Source organism: Jatropha curcas, chromosome 10, assembly GCF_041381405.1.
Source record: "Jatropha curcas cultivar XTBG-Jc1 chromosome 10, XTBG_Jcur_1.0, whole genome shotgun sequence".
Classification (NCBI taxonomy): Eukaryota; Viridiplantae; Streptophyta; class Magnoliopsida; order Malpighiales; family Euphorbiaceae; genus Jatropha; species Jatropha curcas.
The window spans coordinates 6,736,915-6,751,260 of NC_143160.1; positions in this window are offsets into that span (position 1 = coordinate 6,736,915).

The following is a 14,346-nucleotide window of genomic DNA, read 5'->3' on the forward strand; positions in this document are numbered from 1 at the left end:
ACGGATGTACAATATTACGTTTGGAATGAGATATATAGTAGGTAGGAAACGTGACAGTGGAGGTTGAGCTCGTGCATTTAGAATGGTTGGTTATATTGTAACCAACCGCCAATTGAGGAAAAAGTTCAATTAACTAATTATTTTACTCATTTTTGTTGAAAATTTATTTTTATGGTTAAATAAAAAAATAATAATTAAATAGTAAATGTGAGAAATTAAATAATATTATTTTAATTACGAATAATCAAATAGTAAAAAAATATAAGTGAAAAAAAAAATTCAATTAATAATTTGAATAATTCAAATTTTAATAATTTGGAGAAGTACTAATTATTTAAAAGAATAATTCAATTAAGTAGAGATACTTTATTAATTAATTAAAAGAGTAATTCAATTAAGCAGAGACATATGATATACTTAATTGAATTAATTTGAATTTGGAATGTTCTGAATTGATTAGCTACAAAGTCTTTGTGATTATAATTAGATTAACTAAAAAATCAAATTTTGTCTTTTCAATTAGAGTAAGAAATCAACACATCAATTGACATTGTGCATATCTTTATTATTCAAATGGACCAACAGCTCACATGAAGACGAAAGTTCATTTTGACTGTTAAAAAATATTTAAAATTGATTTGCTAAAATTTCAAGCAATGTTCTCAGACTTACAAAAACAATCATATCTAAGATTCAAAAGTTGAATAATAATAATAATAATATTTAACGATTATTCAGACTTGAATTTTTTATTTTTTATGGCAACTTACATCATAATAAATGAATACAGCTGCAATGGCATGCGCGAATAAATAAATATTGAGTGTGATAGAAGTGGAGATACACATATTAAGATGGATGCTGTACGAGATTAAAAATGATGATACCGATGTGACATAAAGTGACATTGAAAAAAATATTTAATATTTGACTGTTTTGATTATATATTACATGCCCCAGTTATAAATACGATGCTTTAGGAATAAAAAGTGCTAAATGATTAAGAGATAAATTTAAAGTAGTCACGAAAGATTTATGATCACTTGAAATTAATAATGATCTGGCTATGATCATTATACAACGAGACAAAAGATTTTTATCTTAGACCTCAACTAATCTAGGTTTAACAAAAAATTTTTATTACATGTTTTATCCTTGTTTATTACGTATTAAAACAAATGCTTTTTAAAATTTTTAAAACTTTTATCAAAATTATTTTAATTTTTCAAAATCCTTAATGGTAATAGGTGATGTATATAAAATAATCAACTAATTTGAAAATAAAGATTAATTGTTATTACTACTTTTACTAAACATAGTATATCATAACATCTTATCATCACTATTAAAAACAGTACATCATAACATCATATCATCATTATCTTTTGGTAAGTCTCCCTTCATTCGTAATGCCAACTAACTTTAGGAAGAAAAGTCAGTTTTGAGTACTCTAAAAATTAACAAATGGTCATTTCTAGTTTTATCCTTTCTATTTTATAAACCACCGGTCAATTCGGCTCAGAATTAGTTATAGTAAAGACTTTTCGTCTTTTTTTATAGAGTGTATTTAGTGAGATGGAATTTTAAAGCTCTTTTCACGTGTCTAGTTTGTATTGCCAACTAAACTACAACTCCTAAATCTAATTTTATCTTTATTTATATTATAATAATTATCTTAAAATTACTTTTAATTTTGAAATAAAAGATAATTTAATTAAATTATTCTTGATTTTCTTATAAATTAAAAGAAGTAATTATTTTCTTAATTCATAGGGAAAAAATACTTATATTTAAAACAAAAATAATGTTAAATAATTAATATAAATCCATCCGCCTGTCTAATAGCACGGAATTCCCTGTCTTGGTTTCGGTTAGCCTGCGCCGTGAAAGAAACAAAGACTTTTTGTTTTTTTGAAAGGGAAAGAAACAAAGACTTGTAACATATTCCTCCTCTAAAATTACAATTAACAATAATAATAATAATAATAATAATAACAAATGCATCCACCAGTCTAGGAGTTCGAAATGTCCAAGTTTCGGTTAGCCTAGGCGGTGAAAGAAACAAAGACTTGCAACATTTTCCACCTCTAAAATTTTCTTTTATCAATTAGAAGAAAAATTTGCTAAATTTCTGTTTTAGACTTAAAAATATTGTATAAAGTTTGCTAATTAACTATCTAGGAAATATATTGGCCTAAACATCAATTTTGCGTTCAACTTTTTCATATAGTTGTAATATTTCATACATCAAAATTTATTAATTTAGTTGCAATTATATTTTAATTTGCTTTTAGGATGCAACTTAAAAAGTGAATTAGAGCACTCTGAACTTATCGATTTATTCAATACGTCTATTTTGCATTTGCTTTTATGAGGTCCATTTGCATATTATGTTATTCAAAATTATAATTTTTAATTTCTTTCAAGGTGTAATTGCAATATATCAATAAATTTAGAAAGATTTAATTCGCTTTTAGGATACAATTGCACCCTAAAAGCTAAAAACATATTAGAGTGTAATTATAATTAGATTAATAAACAAAGGAAACCTAAATAGAACCAAGTCAGAGTGAAGTTACAATTACTTTAAAAATTTAGGATGAAATTTATGATTAAATCAAATATATTGTCTGATATAATAACTAGGGTTTGCACTTAGATCTGGTTAAATCCGATTTATTGATTTGAAGTATCCACAATGGATTAGCAAGTCATCATTTTTTTTTATCTAGCTCAACCTATCAAATATGCATATCCACTATCCACCGGTTAAAACAGTTGAATCAAATATGGGTTAATTATAAAAACGTTTCTATTTTACATAAAAAATCCTATTTAATTTTTTATTTGACCCATTGACCACTTCAACTTATAAAATTATATGACTATATATTTCAATTTTCAAAAATTTTCTATTAAAAATTTAATTTTTAAAATTAAATTGATTAAACATTTATTAAATAATTGAAAAATGTGAAATTATTATTCAAAAAATTATTTAACCATATATCAAATCACATAAAAACCAAAAATACCAAAAAAATATTGTCAATTCTATAAAGGCACAATAAATTTCCTATAAAGTTTGAGGTATCTCAAGGATAAAACGTTAAAAATTTAGAGAAATTTATAATGTTAATATATTTTTTTATACATTAGGTCAGATTTATATAGTTACTCAGATGAACCCGTAGCTAAATCCGACTTATAAATTTAAAAGAATTGATCTCCTCCAACTCATTATATTTTTACATATGTCAGGTCAGATTAAATTGGTTTGAGATATCATTCGGATTGAATCGAGTTGTAACAAACTATGTACAACCTTTTAGGATTGCAAATGAATCGGATTTATTGATTTAAAATACATAACTTGCATGTATAGATCAATGATTGTTTTACTCAACCAACCCATTAAATACGTGAACCCATAAGTTATGAATAAATCGGGTTGAGTATGGGTTCATGTGTAAACTCACAAATCAAATAAATCATAAATAATAAAAATATCTCTAAATAAATACAATTATTTAAGAGGAATTATCAAAAAAATTTAAATACACTTAAAAACATAATTACATAAAAAACTATAAATATATTTCAATAATGATATTAAAATTAAATTTCTTAATAATAATAATAGTAATAAGCAACAATAATGAAAAATTAATTTTTCTAATAAAAAATGCAACCGATAAAATTAAAAATAATTAGTAACATAATTATACAATATGTTTTTTACACTACACTTACTCAATAGCAACAATTCAAAAATTTAAAAGGCAAACTCTACTAAATATGAAAATAACTTAATATTTATATTCAAACTTGCAAATCAAATCAAATTTACTTAAATAGTTCATGTACAATAACATTATTTATGCATTGGCTTGGGTCTTCAAATTTATCCAGTGAAACCGTGTCTTCGAATTTATCTAGTAAACGTGTGACAACAAAATCTGTGAATTCTAAAGATGACATGTCCAACTCAATTCATTGTATCTTCAAATCCGTCAGGTTGGATTGAATTACTCTATTGAGTCGAAATAAAACAAGTCATATGCAGCCTTACAGCCTTTGCAATAATACGCTTAAATTTCCTAACATAGATTTATCTTAAAGATTTATGTTAAATCAGTTTAGATAATTTCCTTCTGCCTAAAGGTTAATAAATTTAGAAATATGCTGAGTTAGTCTATGGTAGCCGTTGGTTTCAAGGACCATAAGGACTTGGGGAACAAATTAGATAAAGCAATTAGTAAAATTTTGTCAAAAAGGTATCTTCCACCATTGATAATATAGATGCATCTTGGATTAAAAATAAAATTTTCGTAATTTACTGCCACTAACATGTTTCTTTTACCTTTCCCTGAGGTAATTTAATCATTATTATGTTTTCCTACAAGCAGTTCATCTTGTAATTCAACTAATGCATTTACTTTTAAGAGGCTAAAATTGCTAAAATCCATACTTGCCTGCCACTCATTGTTAAAAAATATAGAATGCACTTGGAAATATTTTATCTTAGACCTCAACTAATCTAGGTTTAACATTTTTTTTTTTTTGTTATTACATGTTTTATCCTTGTTTATTACATAATAAAACAAATGCTTTTTAAAATTTTTAAAACTTTTATCAAAATTATTTTATTTTTTCAAAATCCTTAATGGTAATAGATGATTTATGTAAAATAATCAACTAATTTGAAAATAAAGATTAATTGTTATTACTACTTTTACTAAACATAGCATATCATAACATCTTATCATCACTATTAAAAACAGTACATCGTAACATCATATCATCATTATCTTTTGGTACGTCTCCCTTCATTCATAATGCCAACTAACTTTATTTTAAAACCACCGGCCAAGGACTGTTTATTTTGGCTCGGAATCAGTCGTAGTTAAAATTTTTCGCCTCTATTTATAAGGTGTATTTAGTGAGATTGAGTTTAAAAGTTCTTTTTATATGTCTAGTCTGTATTGTCAACTGTACTATAACTCCTAAATTTAATTTTATCTTTATTTATATTAATTATCTTAAAATTATTTTTAATTTTGAAATAAATGATAATTTAATTAAATTATTCTTGATTTTTTTATACTTATATTTTAAAATAAAAATAATCTTAAATAATTAATATAAATCCATCCACTTGTCTAAGAGCACGGAATTCCCTGTCTTGGTTTCGGTAGCCTGTGCGGTGAAAGAAACAAAGACTTGTAACATATTCCCCCTCTAAAATTACAATTAATAATAGTAATAATAATAATAATAATAATAATAATAATAATAATAACAAATGCATCCACCTCTTCTAGGAGTACGAAATGTCCAAGTTTCGGTTAGCCTAGGCGGTGAAAGAAACAAAGACTTGCAACATTTTCCACCTCTAAAATTTTCTTTTATCAATTAAAAGAAAAATGTGCTAAATTTCTGTTTTAGACTTAAAAATATTGTATAAAGTTTGCTAATTAACTATCTAGGAAATATATTGGCCTAAACATCAATTTTACATTCAACTTTTTTATATAGTTGTAATATTTCATACATCAAAATTTATTAATTTAGTTGCAATTATATTTTAATTTGCTTTTAGGATGCAACTTAAAAAGTGAATTAGAGCACTCTGAACTTGTTGATTTATTGTAATTGCGCGCATTCTAGAAATAAATTGAAGTTTTTGACTAAAATAATAGAAAATAGACTTCATAATCAATCCAAATTTAGTTAATGCAAAACATACCATTTGAATTAAAAGGAACAATTAATCATTTTATCCATTTTATCCTTCATCTTATTCTCGCTCCCTTCCTAACAAAATAAAATGATTGCTATGACCAGATAGACAAAGGAATCATCATGTTTGTTTCATCGCCGATGAAAGCATTATTTTAAATTGGTGCTCAATTTATTATTTTTTTACATTTTAAAATTGATTCAATTTTAAAATTAAACATCCAATCTTGATTTATTTGCTTATTATCTCAATACTTTGATTTTATTATTTCTTAGTTAAATATTCGAGTGATTTTGCATTTTCTTTCCCTTTTAATTCAATTCGTCTATTTTGCGTTTGCTTTTATGAGGTCCATTTGTATATTATCTTAATCAAAATCATAATTTTAATTTGTTTCGAGGTGCAATTGCAATAGATCAATAAATTTAGAGCGGTTTAATTCGCTTTTAGAATATAATTGCACCCTAAAAGCTAAAAACATATTAGAATGTAATTATAATTAGATTAATAAATAAAGGGAACCCAATAGAACCAAATCAAAGTGAAGTTACAATTACGCTAAAAATTTAGGATGAAATTTATGATTAAATCAAATATATTATCTGATATAATAACTAGGGTTTGCACTTAAATCTAGTTAAATCTGATTTATTGATTTGAAGTATCCACAATGGATTAGCAAGTCATCTATTTTTTTTATCTAGCTCAACCTATCAAATATGTGTATCCACTATCTACCGGTTAAAATAGTTGAATCAAATATGGATTAATTATAAAAACGTTTGTATTTCACTTAAAAAATCCTATTTAATTTTTTATTTGAACCATTGACCACTTCAACTTTTAAAATTATATGACTATATATTTCAAATTTCAAAAATTTTTTATTAAAAATTTAATTTTTAAAATTAAATTGATTAATCATTTATTAAATAATTGAAAAATGTGAAATTATTATTCAAAAAATTATTTAACCATATATCAAATCACATAAAAACCAAAAATACCAAAAAAATATTGTCAATTCAATAAGGGCAAAATAAATTTGCTATAAAGTTTGAGGTATCTCAAGGATAAAACGTTAAAAATTTAGAGAAATTTATAATGTTAATATATTTTTTTATACATTAGATCAAATTTATATAGTTACTCAGATGAACCCGTAACTAAATCCGACTTATAAATTTAAAAAGAATTGATCTCCTCCAACTCATTATATTTTTACATAAAGTCAAATTAAATTGGTTTGAGACATCATTCGGATTGAATCGAGTTGCAACAAACTATGTACAACCTTTTAGGATTGCAAGTGAATCAGATTTATTGATTTAAAATACCTAATTTGCATGTATAGATCAATGATTGTTTTACTCAACCAACCCATTAAATGCGTAACTCATAGGATATGAATAAATCGGGTTGAGTATGGGTTCATGCGTAAACTCACAAATCAAATAAATCATAAATAATAAAAATATCTCTAAATAAATACAATTATTTAAGAGGAATTATCAAAAAAATTTATATACACCTAAAAACATAATTACATAAAAGACTATAAATATATTTCAATAATGATATTAAAATTAAATTTCTTAATAATAATAATAATAATAATAAGCAACAATAATGAAAAATTAAATTTTCTAATAAAAAAGCCAACTGGTAAAATTAAAAATAATTAGTAACATAATTATACAATATGTTTTTTACATTACAATTACTCAATAGCAACAATTCAAAAATTTAAAAGGCAAACTCTACTAAATATGAAAATAACTTAACTTTTATATTCAAAATTGCAAATCAAATCAAATTTACTTAAACAGTTCATATAAAATAACATTATTTATGCATTGGGTTGGGTCTTCGAATTTATCTAGTGAACCTGCGTCTTTGAATTTATCTAGCAAACTTGTGACAACAAAATCTGTAAATTATAAAGATGACATGTCCAACCCAATTCATTGTATCTTCAAATCCGTCGGGTTGGGTTGGATTACTCTGGTTGAGTCGGAATAGAACAAGTCATATGCAGCCTTATAGCCTTTGCATAATACGCTTAAATTTCCTAACATAGATTTATCTTAAAGATTTATGTTAAATCAGTTTAGATAATTTCCTTCTGCCTAAAGGTTAATAAATTTAGAAATATGCTGAGTTAGTCTATGGTAGCCGTTGGTTTCAAGGACCATAAGGACTTGGGCAACAAATCAGACAAAGCAATTAGTAAAATTTTGTCAAAAAGGTATCTTCCGCCATTGATAATATAGATGCATCTTGGATTAAAAATAAAATATTCTTAATTTACTGCCACTAACATGTTTCTTTTACCTTTCCCTGAGGTAATTATTACAGATGGATTAATCATTATTATGTTTTCATACAAGCAGTTCATCTTGTAATTCAACTAATGCATTAACTTTTAAGTTTACTCTCAATTTTTTTACATTTTTTTTTTGTGTTCTAATTTTCCTCTTCATCTCCCAACTCCCAACAGAACCCACTGTCTACATATTGCATTTTGGAAAATTTATATCCTTACCTGAATGCTCTCATACACATTTTGATATACGTAGTGACTAGAAGAAGGTGCATGTCAAACCTGTAAGCATATGTTAGGTCCCAGTCAAAGCCACAAAAAAGAAAGAATAAAGAAAATATGAGGAATTGGTTATTTTTCATTATTCAACAGCTGTAGCTACAATGAATTTAAATAGGAGAAGTTGCCACTGTTATTCCTATTCTAATGGCCACTAACAGCACTTAGGAGATATCTTAGCCAGATTCGTTAACAGAATCATGACCAAGTAAACAACAAAGAAATAAAAAAAATATAATTGCTGCTGAATAAATAATTGACATAGTTAATCCAAATACTTCTTATTCCTTACTATCACCCTCGTTGACCGTCGTGGTGGTCTATCATTACCTCCCCCATCGAGAGGAACCTTGTCCTCAAGATTCAAAGTAGGGAACCGGGTATGTAAATCTGCAGAAAGTTCCCAAGTAGCGTCTTCTGGTGGTAAATTTTTCCATTTAACCAGAGTTTCCTCAATAATCCGGGAGCCATTACGTATCCAACGAGTATCCAACAAGGCCTCGGGTTCCAACACAGTAAAACCATCATCATCAAGAGTAGGCAAATCCAAAGAAACAGGAACATCAGCCCCAACATGTTTTTTCAGAAGCGAAACATGAAAAACAGGGTGAATTTTGGATCCAGGTGGTAGCTGCAACTTGTAAGTGACCTGACCAATTTTTTTGTCCACACGAAATGGCCCATAAAAACGACTAGCCAGCTTTTGAAAGGCTCGTTTATAAACAGAATGTTGTTTATAAGGCTGCAACTTGAGGTAAACAAGGTCTCCCACCTGAAACTCAACATCTCTGCGTTTGAAATCTGCTGTCTGCTTCATCTTATTAGCAGCTGGAGCAAGATGAATTTTTAAATCTCGCAGTATCTCATCCCGAGTAGCCAATGTCCTATCAACTTCATGAACCAGTGATTGACCCAATTCATATCGTGGAATCAATGGAGGTTGTCTTCCATACAATGCAAAAAATGGTGACATACCAATGGAAATGTGAAAAGAAGTGTTATACCAAAATTCGGCCCAAGGTAAGAAGGAGCACCATTTGCGTGGCTGCTGTGACGCGAAACATCGCAGGTACTGTTCCAGACATCTGTTGGTAACTTCAGATTGTCCGTCAGTTTCCGGATGATAAGAAGAGCTCATTCGCAATTGAGTGCCAGACAATTTAAAAAACTCTCGCCAAAAGTGGCTTATAAAAATTGGGTCACGGTCGCTAATAATTGATTTGGGCATTCCATGGTATTTCACAACGCCATCGACGAACTTCTCAGCAACGAATTTGGCCGAATAAGGATGAGAGAGTGGCAAGAAGTGTGCATACTTACTTAATCGATCAACCACCACCAAGACTGAATTTTTGCCACAGGAAGAAGGTAGTCCATCAATGAAATCCATGGTGATATCATCCCAAACCTGGTGTGGAATGGGCAAAGGTTGAAGAAGACCTGCCGGCGAGGAAGTAGAAGCTTTGTTCTTCTGACAAACTGAACACGCTGCAATATATTGTTGGAACTGATTTTTCATTGATGGCCAGTAAAATTGCTGAATAATTCGTTTGTAGGTGCGCAAGACACCAGAATGGCCGCCGCATGGAGAATCATGAAACTCCTGTAAAAGCTGAGTAGTTAAATCAGATTTAGGAGGAATTACCACTCTATGCTTGTAAAAAAGTAGACCATTCCTCAATGAAAATGGTTCACCAGGTTTCGCAGCAGCTAACTTTCCCACAGAAAGCATATAAGGATCTGTTGACATAGTAGCTCGGATCTGATCCCAAAAGGAAGATTGCGGAAGAAATAGAGCATGTAAACTTGGGCTGCCACTCACACGAGACAAGGCATCTGCCACATGATTCTCCTTACCCGGCTTGTAAATGATTTCATAATCATAACCCAGCAATTTGGATACCCAATTTTGTTGTTCCGGAGTTACTACCCGTTGTTCCATCATGTATTTGAGGCTGCGCTGGTCCGTTTGAATGTAAAATTTACGGCCAAGCAAATAAGGACGCAAGTATGAATAGCTTGAAGGATTGCCAGCATTTCTTTGGCGTATGTAGATAAGGACTGCTTAGAAAGTCCCAAGGCTCGACTCATGAACGCAATGGGTCTATCATGCTGAGATAAGACAGCCCCAATGCCGGTATTCGAAGCATCTGTTGTGAGCACAAAGGGTTCATCAAAATTAGGCATGGCATGTGTAGGAGTGGTCGTCATGGCCTGTTTTAATGCAGAGAAGGCTGCATCTGCTTCAGCAGTCCAGAAAAATTTCCCTTTTTTTAGTAAATTGGTGAGGGGTTGTGCGAGAACACCATAATCACGAACAAATTTTCTGTAATAACCTGTAAGACCCAAAAAACCACGTAATTCAGAAATATTAGTGGGTTTAGGCCAGTCAAGCATAGCTTTGATTTTTCCTTGATCCACACGGACACCATCACGAGTTACAATATGACCCAAATATTCAATTTGCTGCTGTCCAAAGGCACACTTGCTAAGTTTAATAAAGAATTGGTGTTCCCTCAGTAATTGAAATGCCTGTCGAACATGATCCAAGTGCGTCTTCCAATCTGGGCTATATATAAGAACATCATCAAAGAATACAAGTACAGATTTTCGCAAGTAAGGGCGAAAAATGGTGTTCAAAAGAGCTTGAAAAGTGGATGGCGCATTGCACAAACCGAAAGGCATGATCAGATATTCATAATGGCCGTTGTGAGTACGGAAGGCCGTCTTATGAATATCGTCTGGATGAACTCGAACTTGATGGAATCCAGAAATAAAGTCGAGTTTGGTGAAGTAGGCTGCTCCATGTAATTCATCTAACATGTCTTCAACAGTTGGAATTGGAAACCTATCCCGGATGGTGACAGCATTAAGTGCACGATAATCTGTACAGAAACGCCAAGATCCATCTTTCTTTTTAACGAGCAAAACAGGGGAAGAAAATGGACTTGAACTAGCCCGGATTAGACCCAAACTCAACATATCTTGGACTTGTTTCTCAATCTCAGCCTTTTGATAGTAAGCATACCTGTAGGGTCGAACATTAACAGGGTCGGTACCTTCCTTGAGGTTGATGTGGTGGTCAATGAATCGACGTGGCGGAAGTGTAGTTGGTTTCTAATAGATGTCTGCAAACTGGCTCAATAATTGCTGCATTTCTGGGTGAATTCGGTCGGGCAAGATTGTGAAGGAGGATTCCACGCAAAGAGCAAAGATTGAGTTGCCATGCTGAAGTTCCTTAGACATTTCCTTCAAAGAAAGTGGCTCAATTTGTTTTTGATGAATACCCTGTAAATGGCGTTGATGACCTTCCCATTCAAAATCCATAGTCAAGTCCTTCCAATTACACTGAACAGTACCCAGTTGCTGTAACCATTGCACTCCTAAAACCACATCCAAACCCACAATAGGTAAAGAGTAGAATGTAGCAACAAAAGGAATACCTTGTAGGGAGAATGAAGTATCCCTGAATTTGCCGTTGCATAGTAATGGAGTCCCATTGGCCACCTTAACTTGGAAAGGCGCAGTCGACTTCACCGGAAGTTTGATCAATTCAGCTATCTTTTCACTGATAAAGTTATGGGTGGAACCACTATCAACAAGGGCAATTAGTTCAAAAGACATAATTTGGAGCACAATACGCATTGTACCAGCTGAGGACCAACCGAAGAGTGCATGTAAAGAAATTTCAAGCTCCTCGACATCTTCATCGTCCTCAAAATCAATCCCGCCATCAAGTAACAGCAGCTGGGGTTTAGAACACCGATGGCCCGGAATGAATTTTTCGTCACAATTAAAACACAGCCCCTTTGCCCGCCGATTCTGCATCTCTTCCCAAGACAGCCGCTTGACTGGTGTAGTGGGTTTGTTCTTAGTTGGGGACGAAGAGCTTGTTTGGAAGGATGGACGAATTGCCTTCTTCTGTCGCAGCAATTGTTCATCCCTCATTCGTGCTAAGCTAATGGCCTCCTTCAGAGTTTTCAGCTTGAACATTCTAATTCCTTCGGCAATTTCGGGTTTAAGACCACCCATGAAGGTTCCAACCAATGCCTTCTGTGTCCAACCTTTTACTCTATTGCCAAGCCTCTCGAACTCTCGCTGATAATCTCGTAAAAGGCCGGTCTGACGAATTTTTGAGAGGGACTCATCAAAATCTTCACAGTCGGTGGGCCCAAATCGAGACCACAATTCGTCAGAAAAGATTTCCCACGTTACTGTTGTCCCTGCGTCGGTATACGTCCTACGAAGCCACTGCCACCACTCGTTTGCTTCTCCCCGCAGGTGATAAGAGGCCAAGGACACCTTTTCTTGATCTGGAGTTCCTTGGTATTCAAAGAATTAATCCACTCTTGTGAACCATTCAGTGGGATCATCTCCAGTGTATTTCGGAAACTCCAATTTTGCTAATTTGGCGGAATACAACGTCTTTCCTACGCTTTTAGAGTCATCTTGGTTGGTGCGATTCTGGCTGGATCGATCACTTGCACCGGCAGATGTGTCTCTGTTAGGAATTGAGAGTTCAGAGAACTTAGTGATAGCTGCCTTAATTTGCTGCAGTTCTTCGCTAAGCCCTTGCTCCATTCTTGACAGATTATCTTGGAGCTGGCCAAGACCAAATTCCAGATTTTCAATTCGTTCTTTGTTGGTTGCCATGAACAAGAGGAAAGAAAAACTGAGGAAAAGGGTATAGAAGCGGGCTCTGATACCAATGTTAGGTCCCAGTCAAAGCCACAGAAAAGAAAGAATAAAGAAAATATGAGGAATTGGTTATTTTTCATTATTCAACAGCTGTAGCTACAATGAATTTAAATAGGAGAAGTTGCCACTGTTATTCCTATTCTAATGGCCACTAACAGCACTTAGGAGATATCTTAGCCAGATTCGTTAACAGAATCATGACCAAGTAAACAACAAAGAAATAAAAAAATATAATTGCTGCTGAATAAATAATTGACATAGTTAATCCAAATACTTTTTATTCCTTACTATCACCCTCGTTGACCGTCGTGGTGGTCTATCAGCATACACTTGTTTTTTTCGATCTTAATGCCGGCTCTGAGTCATGCATAATGAATGAAAGAGAGTGTACATTTGCACTTTGATTTATGATCAGTGACATATCGTTCCCAAAAAAGCATTGTATACTCCTTCACTGTGTTTTCTACCGCAATTCTTTGAAATACCGGCCTCTCTTTCAGCTGAAATTAAAAAAAAAAAAAAAAAAAAAAAAAAATCAGCATATCATGTTAACATTTAGGATAATAGCTGCGCTCCAATATTGGCCTATAGACATTATGTTCAGGTTTGATGAAAGTTGTGTCAGTTATGTGAAGGTCCCTCTTATGTTCCATCAAGACTAAGATCGATTTATTAAAAGATAAACAGAAAAAAAAAGTGTAATTTACTTAATAAATTAAGAAAATAACAAATGTGAAGCTATCGAAGTTCAAAGTCCCAAGTTGAAAACATGCCACCTCAGTTAAGCAGCAGTATAACTTTATATTTCATTCCATTAACTTAGTTGAGCCTTATATGACGTACCTTTACTGACGCTGTTCACTACCGTCTGTTAGCCCAAAAGGAATTTGGACTGACGAAATGAGCACCAAGAGGAGGCTAAAATTGCTAAAATCCATACTTGCATGCCACTCATTGTTGAAAAATACAGAATGCACTTGGAATTATTTTGAGTTTTCATACCAATGCATGGAAAATATCTACACTCTGTATATTATATTTTAGTCATAATCATAATCTAGATTACATACCTGTGCATATTGCAAACCAGCTTGGGGTTGGGACAGATCAAATTTTGTTTCATTTGACTGTAAATGGCTACCTGGACTTGCACGGCCCTCTCTTTGCACCTCAGCGTTCAACCTTGGGCAATTGTTCCTCATGTGCCCTTCTTCTCGACATTCCCCGCATTCCTTCTTCGATTTTAGCAGCCTCTACGTAGATTACCTTATTTGCTTTTCCTGAAAAAAAAAAAAAAAAAAAA